Source organism: Sphaeramia orbicularis, chromosome 7 (assembly GCF_902148855.1).
Source record: "Sphaeramia orbicularis chromosome 7, fSphaOr1.1, whole genome shotgun sequence".
In the NCBI taxonomy this organism is placed as follows: Eukaryota; Metazoa; Chordata; class Actinopteri; order Kurtiformes; family Apogonidae; genus Sphaeramia; species Sphaeramia orbicularis.
In genome coordinates this window covers 20815578-20824352 of record NC_043963.1, presented here as the reverse complement: position 1 = coordinate 20824352, position 8775 = coordinate 20815578, and the positions used below count along the sequence as shown (strand labels likewise).

Sequence of the window (8775 nt, the reverse complement as noted above, 5' to 3'; positions counted from 1 at the left end):
CACCACAAAAAAAATTCAGATATTTAATTTCAGTGCAAAAAAAAAAAAAAAAAAAAATCAGATACTTAATTTCAGTGCAAAAAAAAATTCAGATACTTAATTTCAGTGCAAAAAATAATTCAGATACTTAATTTCAGCGCAAAAAATAATTCAGATACTTAATTTCAGTGCAAAAAAAATTCAGTGCTACAAATTCAATGTCTTTTATAATTCAAAATCTGATGACACAGATTTACTTCCATAGTCGTCCGTCTGTCTGATCCGTCCAAAAACTTTGCCATGCAGTAATAAATCCGGCCACTAGGGGCAGAGTTGGCCGTGGATATCTGCGTGTACCTGTGTACTCGGACTGGACTCAGTGCGGACCCAAATCGGACGTGACAGTGCAGAGCATCGTTAAAAAAAAAGACAGATGAATGAAAATGCCTCTGTGAAACATCATTTGGAATAATTTGGAAAAACGAACACTGGAGTCTCCACTTCCGGTCCAGCTTCACTGCAGGTTTGACAGTGGAGATGCGATAAAGCGGAGGAATGGGTGAGAGAAATGGAACTAAATAAGAATAATTTTCACCATTATTTAGCTCAAGCCTGTGAAAATGACCCTAATGTTAACATGATTGTTAATAATGCAATGTTAGAGTCTGCCCGGCTCTGGGTATAGGCGACACAATACAGCTGCTTAGGGCGCCATCTGCTGGATTGCACACACACACACACACACACACACACACACACACACACACACACACACACACACACACACAAAATAAAATAAAATAAAATTTAAAAAGTAAATAATAAATTAGAATATCTGTATAATAAACTTGAAACGCACCCTTTACACTTCCTTGACATGTTTTCTCTTAAATAAATCATAATCAAGCCTCAATATGTCAAATCTTTATTCCATTTATCCCACTTTGTGGATTCTGTCATTCACATTTATTTCTTATTCACTATTAAAAGGCATGACACCAACTCACATGATCTCTTAAACATGCAAAGTATCTAAACAGTTTAAATTATTTTTCATTGTATATTTATTTCTCTTATACTTATGGTTCATTTACATTAATTCTTTACCACTGTATGTGCTGTTTTAGAATAATCTTGGATTCCTTTATACATCTATTGCACAAACCAATTCCTGCATTAATTCACAGTCTGAAACATTTTACATATTGCAAATCAACTTATCAGTGACAGTCAAAATTTTGAAGTCAGGCTGAGGGTTTTCAAGTGCGAGCATGTCATGTTTTTGTTTTAGGTCCTGTCTCCCCAGTCTGAGTCCTCTGTCTGATTACCTGTCCCTACCCTAATGTGTTGCACCCATGTATCGATATCCCCGTCCACCTGTGTATATATACTCCCCTTTCCCTCATGTTCTCCACCAGTTCGTCATGTACTCTTTTGTACCAGCACTTGTGTTGCCTGTGATTAATTCTTTGTGTTTTTGAACCTGGCTCATGTGTCTGATTATGGATTCTGGACCTGTACCTCTGCTTTTGATCAAATCTGCTGTTGATCTTGAGTCAAACACTTTAAGTCCAGTTTCTTATACCTTTGACAAAAGTGATATAAACTCTAGCCTACACTCTGTCACAGTTCATGACACAATGCCCGATGTCACCTACCATCAAATGAAAAAAAAAAAGAAAGAAAAGGAAAAGGCTCATTTGTACCAACAATCTTGCACAATCTTGTGTAAACAAGATTGTGCATCATGGCAGTCTCCACAGAAGACCCGCCACTGCATTTTAGATATAAGCATATATATATAGACTGTGCCAATACTCACCCTGTTGTGGGCCACTGGCCACAAACTTGAGGACCATCTAGGCATTGGCAACAGCAGTTTTGTTTTTGTTTTTGTTTTTTTTCCTCTTACCGGTCCACTGACCCAGCGGCCCACAGGGAAAACTCCTAGTGCTCTCAATGGAAGGCCAGTCTGCCCCTGTCTTCCACTGTCAAAACAGCATCTGAAAGCCTCTTATTAAGTCAAACTGTACTTTTCTTGGCCAGCATTATACAGGGTGTCCCATAAGTCTCCATACATAGGAGACATAATACATTCCATACATATATGGTTCTAACATATATTTCTTTATATTTCTTCTTTGTAGTTCTTCAGCAGTGGAGGACATGCATTGAAATGTGTTCCTGACAAAATGGCAGTCATATAGAGCATATTATAAAAATAAAAATGGTTTATGTCAGGAAACGTTTATTTTTCCTATGTATGGAGACTTATGGGACACCCTGTACACTATTGCTCATAAAGTTGGACTAAAAAACTTTTAGCTCTCCTCATGAAATGATTGTGACAATGTCATTTATTCTTGATAAAGTGTGGGACTCAGTATATAATCATTATGCCTGGTCAAAGGTGATTACTGATGTGTATAAATAGGAATATAAAGAGGAATGTGTCTGAAAACAACATTATTCTAACTTTATGCGCTACAGTGTATATGTAAATGAAGCTACAATTTACATTTCTCAGTGTGGGCTACTGTTCTTATGTTCTCTGAAGTGAGGTCCTATGGGTGGGATTTCACCTCTGTATAATGGTGACAGAAAGTATAGACTAGTATTTTGACACATGTATAGTACCAGACTGGTTTCTGGTAATAACTGGGTGAAATACAAGAGATTATACACTGATAAAAACCATAATAATTAGTATTATATTCCATCTCTGCAATTAGATTTTCCTAAATGCAAGACTTTGACCCTTTAAAATACATTATTATTATTATTATTATTATTATTATTATTATTATTATTATTATTATTATTATTATAACAAGGCAAGTAAATGTGTTTTTATTTCATTCATTTCCTTATAATCCAACCATTGGGTCACCAGTGAGACAAGAAAACCAGAACAGAGAGGAGACTCAGAGGGATGAAGAGAGGTAAAAATAGAGAATGAGGGGGGTAGTAGCATGGAGGTAAAATAGAAGGGAGGGGCCGAAGGTACCAAGGGAATACACAGAGAGAGAGAAAGAGAGAGAGAGGCTGCAATGAGAGAGGCTGATGTCATCTCTTTCCTGCAGCCAATCAGAGAGAGGCAGTGAGGAAAGGTGGGAGGGAGGAGAGGCAGAGCTCAGAAGGGTGTGTTTTATGTACCACTGCAGCATCAGTGCAAAAAAGAAACGAGAAAACGCTCGACTCAGTGGACAGGGCGGGAAAAAAAACACATACAGAGAAGATACAGCTGTGTGAGGAGGGAACAGAAAAGGGATAAGAGGCAGAGGAGGCTGAGGAAGAGAGGCGACACCTGCAGAGGTAAGAGAGGCAAAAACAATAGCATCCTTCCATGCTGCTGCTGCTGCTGCTGCTGCTGTATGTATGTGTGTATGTGTGTGTGTGCAGGCTGCAATGCATGAATGTGAGTGTGTACTGTATGTGTGTGTCAGTGGGCTGTACGCTGGATGTGGGCCGGAGGGTGTAATCATGTCTTACATAATAGCAGGTACAAGCAACCACGCCGCTTTCCTTACCCCTGCACTGAGAAGTATGTGTGTTACTTTCCATACATGCAGACTGTACATGTGTGGGTGTATGTCCATGGTTCCTCTGTGTCTGCTTTCACTGTCTGCACCTCTGGATCTCCAAATAAATGAAACACTCATTCATGATTTTACAGTGCAGACAAACACACGACGTCTGAGTAAATCCGTCTGTAGGGAGTGTCTTGCTTGATTCAGCTTTTTAACATCTGATATGTCATCTGCAGCAGCATGTTTTTATTAATATTGAATGAAATGCTGCACTATAAAACATTATAGTGTTCAATAATTCATGGCTGTTTGTGACTTGCTTCCTTTCATGCCTAAATTTTCTGACAGTCTTTTGTCAGGTATGATTTCTGTCATTTAATCCCCCCATTTTTTTTGTCTTTGTATTCCAATTGGATGTGAACTGTGTCATAGAGATGCTGACTTTGTCACATCATTCTGACATTCTCTCTCTTCATTTAATAAGAACAGAGGGGTACTTTTTTTGCTTTTTGTAGTGTGTGAGGGGTATTTTCTGACAGTGAAGACTCCTAAAAGTGAAAGCAGTGAGCGACGGGGCAGCAAGTGGACTTCCTTACCTGTCAGCTCCTATGATTTGATGTTAACAGTTTTGCAAACCTGCCCAGAGAATTCATTTCAGTTTCTCATCCTTCTTTTGCCTCTGTCTGTCTGCCTGTCTCGTCTCAACCAGGTTTCCATTGTGTGTGTTTACTCAGGGATTCCTCTTTTCACTCATGGCAACTTCATTTAAGCCACACAAACACACATTCCTCTGTCTCCACTTCTGTCGTTTACACTGTGGGTATTCTCATTGTGACGGCTTTGGCAGCAATTGCCTCAAATTAGGCCAGAACCTGAGAGGGAAAAGGAGGACAATAAAGGAAAAGGAGAAGCAGGGGGACACGGGGAGGAGATGAGAGGAGGGAAAGTTGATAAGCAATGGGAGAGAAAGGAGGCGATATTGGTGAAAGAGCGGCTGGCGGGGTTTGTCAAATGGGAGGAGGAACGATTTAACCCGAAAGAGGATAAATCCAAAAGGCAGAGGCAGGATGGAGGAAGAGAGAGGGAGATGAAAAAGAAGTCTGGACTGGGAATATGATGAGAGAGTCAGAGTAAGAGGAGGGGGAGGGAAAGTTAGAAATTACTGGAGTAGGAGGACTATATTAGCCAAAATATTTCTTTCTTCCCTCCTGTCTTGCTTGGCAGGGATCAACTTGACTGAAACCATCTGGCGGGAATTTATATTAGCTCTCTTTGTACATTTACAGCCACTAAACTGCCATCCAGAGGTCCCAGAGACAGAGGATGACAACATCTAAGAGTCTGCAGGTCATTTCTGATGTTTTACTAAAAAAAAAAAAAAAAAAGTCAAGTTTTTGGTCTTCCTAAATTGTACTATATATGTATACAGATAAATAAAATTAATAAAATAACTAGATAAAATAAACAGTATGCATCTTTATCAGGAATCATCCCATACTGAGAATGATGCATGTGTGCATTTCAACCTCCAGCCAAATCACTTATTTCACTTATATTTTTATTGCACTTTATTTTTTTGTAGAACCAGGAAGTCCTATTGAGATTAGAAATATCTTTTGCAAGGGAAACCTGGCCAAGGTAGCAGCCATACAAAGTCCAAACAATACAAAACACATACATGATACACAATGAACAATAAAACAATAACAGTTATTCAACCATTATGGCATAAAGAAAAAAACAGTGACATTCCTCCTTTACTGCATTCTCCATGATACTTTTAAAATCATTAACAGAGATGAATGTATGTAGTTTTATTGTTTTGTTTTTTTTTAAAGATTATTCAGTGACCATGGTGCATAGTAGGAAAATGCTGTTTTTCCAAAGTCTGTCAGAATTCAAGGAACAGTCAAAAAATTAACATGTTTTCCATCCATCCATGCAGCCCAAGAAGCATTTTTTACAATAATATGAATAAGTGAATCTCTAGTAAGCGATAAAGTTACAATACAGATTACTTTTTAAAGAAAGGTAAAAGTGGAATTTTCTTCTTGAAGAAGTATTCAATCCCATTCCTTTCAACAAACCTCATTTAGGTGAACAAAATGATTTCAGAAAATTTACATTTATGCATTTGGCAGATGCTTTTTTCCAAAGCAACTTTCAGGGGAAAACCAATCAAATCAATCAATCAATCAATCAATCAATCAATCAATCAATCAATCAATCAATCAATCAATCAATCAATCAATCAAATTTTATTTATATAGCACCAAATCACAAAAAAAGTTATCTCATGACACATATAGAGGCACATATAGAGTACATATAGAGTTAGAGTATATACATATAGAGTTGGTCAAAACCAAACAATAAGCCAATTTACAGAAACCCAGCAGAAACAGAAAATTGTAATACAATTATTATCCTTACTTTAAGAGGTGATGCAATTAGATTCTGGTGTAATCACATCAGAGTCTAAAATCATGAGAAGAAATTTGGTGATTTCTTTATATTTACTCAAATTACTTTGGTCCAAAATTTGGGGAATATGAGCCAAATCTCAGAATCCACATCCCCTTTACTAAAAATCACTAAATAACACTGAAATGTTTGAGTTTTGTCATGGTTTGTTTCTATAAAATCCTTCAAATCCATGCAGTCTCATTCAGTTTTACATCAGACATAAGGTTAGTACCTAATACGTACTGGAGGCGTACAGAAGGTTTCTTCAATGCTTTAAGAATATGTTATTATTAGTTGTCCAATGTGTGTGAGATAAATCAGTAAGTTGACCAATAAGGACTTACTCCACACTGTTGTGCATAAAGTTGAAATAATTTAGTTTTCAGACACATTCCTCCTTTTATTCCTATTTATACACATCAGTATTACCTTTGACCAGGTACAATGATTACATACTGAGTCCCAGTTACACTTTTTCAAGAATAAATTACATTGTCACTATCATATCATGAGAGGAGGAGAGAATATTTTATTCCAATTTATGGGCAACAATCTATATTTATAAGTTAATATTTAAAGTGATGATCTCTTAAGACTAGAGAAGATGTTATGGTCATTTTTCATCTGTCCTCTTGTCCTCCTGTGCCCTTTATGTTAAAAACAAAAAGAACAAGCAAAGAGAAAACATAAAAGCTTGAGTTCTGATGATCTCGGCATCTTTTATGGCCTGAAATGCCGCTGTTTCCTTGTGACTGACAGTTTAAGTATCTGAGTGAAGCTCCATGTTGATTAACAGTCAGACAGACTGTCTGAGCTCCTACTAGCCTTTAGATGTGTACGATAGTGTACGGAGTAGAAAGGGACAACAGGAATTTCAGTTGTCCAGGCAGGTCTATAAAGTCAATAAACATCCCAGGAGAAAGGTTGAGGATGCAGTTTGGAGCCAGACTAAAAGGTCTGAGTTGTGGAACAGCAGGTCAGGGGGAGGTCTGGGCCAGAAAATGAGATTAGTCTGACTTTTGCCTTTTCTCCGTTCCTCCGCCTGTGCCCTCCTCCGTCTTCCTCTGCATTTCTAACTGTGTTCTTTCTCATCCATCTTCATCCATCTCTCTCACGCCCGCGCTAACTTCCTTCTGATACATCTCTCCTCTCTTTTGGTCTTTTTTCTTTTTCTTTCCCCTTGTTTTTTCCATTTCTCCTCGACAGAATGAGGCCTTTGTGTTGAGAAATGAGAGGAATGCCCCTCACTCTATTTTCTCTCCCTTGTTCTTCTCATTTTCCTTTTAGCTCTTCTTCCTGTGCATGAGTGCATATATATACGTGTGTGTGTGTGTGTGTGTGTGTGTGTGTGTGTGTGTGTGTGTGTGTGTGTGTGTGTGTGTGTGGTGGGTTTGGGGTGCATCTATTAGCTCGGATTAAGGAGTGTAGGAGGGTTTTAACAGCCCTTATGTGTTTGGGCTCTAATCTCCTCAGAAACAGCTAATCTATCTTCAATGGCTTTGACACATACAGTGCACACATGTGCAAGAAAAAGAAAAACACATTAGGGAACACACACACATACATACACACACACACACACACACACACATACACACAGACGCGAGTCCTCTTGCAAATAGCAAATATGTGACTTTTGTCTGTTTTCGTGGCCCATGTGGTGGAACCATGACAAGAGTCCATTCATGAAGTGACCACAAACACAGAGGACACTTTATCAGCCAAATATCTAACCAACAATATCATCAGTCACTGAACTGACAAATACTGAGGCTTATTACTGTATTGAATCCAAAACATAAAGCACAGTGACCAGCAGCTCACTCATACATGACGCAAACCTGACTCACATTCTGCCAGACGTGGACTAACAATCTGTGATCAGAGGGCATTTTTATTCCATTGGGTTTAACCAGAAGTGGTGCTGACCGATAACTCACATTTCCTCCAATATGAACATATGGACAAACCCACTATTTACATGTGTCGTTCATTCTCACAGCATGTGAACGTCTCATCAGCTACCCTCAAATTAACTGCTGTCAGTCTGGCCACAAAGGAGAAGTTAATTTGTTTATTCATCATAAGTCATATTGTCATCACAATATTGAACAATATTATCACACATTACATGTTTTTCTCATATGATGCAGGCTTAAATCAGTAGCTAATTCCCATCCATGCAATAATCCCTATTATTACCCCAATCATACCTAATCTTTAATGACTGTTTTAATTTTTCATCATCTTTTTAATTAACATTTGGCTATAAATTTCCATTAGTTATGGTATGGAAACCATTCTATACCATGCACACCTTTTAGATTTAGTCTTTCCATCATACAAAGGCTCAAACCACTATATTTATATGCCATAGACCGATGAAATATAGAAAGAAATATACTAACCAAAATACAACAGATGCAGTGAATACACACCTGAGAAATACCGTAAAAACTCTACACATTAACAACCATGCTTAGATAAAAAATTCAAAAAAAAACCCAGACATATAATATATTACTATCTCCTCATTACAGAACTGGGCATTTTTTTAGGTAAGACTCTATATTTTGCACCACTCTTAATGTCCGTATTCACTATATTCCCACTCCTTCTGTTTCTGCCTTTTTTTCTTTCTTTGATACCTGCAGTCTGTCCCTGATGAAATAACTTCTCCCAAACCTAGCCATCTGCTTCCATTCTTTTTTGGGGATGTTAATGAGTTGTGTTCGCGTTAGATGAATGTTTCCTACACTTTAATAAGCTGCATAAAAGGAAATCAGAAACATGTCCCCAA

At 37.9% G+C, this 8775-nt stretch overlaps 1 protein-coding gene across 4 annotated transcripts in view; it reads left to right on the top strand.

Moving 5' to 3' along the window:
* Positions 1-3130: 3130 nt before the first annotated feature.
* Positions 3131-8775, top strand: part of LOC115422839 (neural cell adhesion molecule L1.1-like) — a 58837-nt gene continuing 53192 nt past the window's right edge. For all 4 annotated transcript variants that reach the window (XM_030139420.1, XM_030139419.1, XM_030139416.1 and 1 more), the window contains exon 1: positions 3131-3294. The gene's annotated coding sequence lies outside the window, so the exon portion shown is untranslated. The remainder of the gene's footprint in view (positions 3295-8775) is intronic.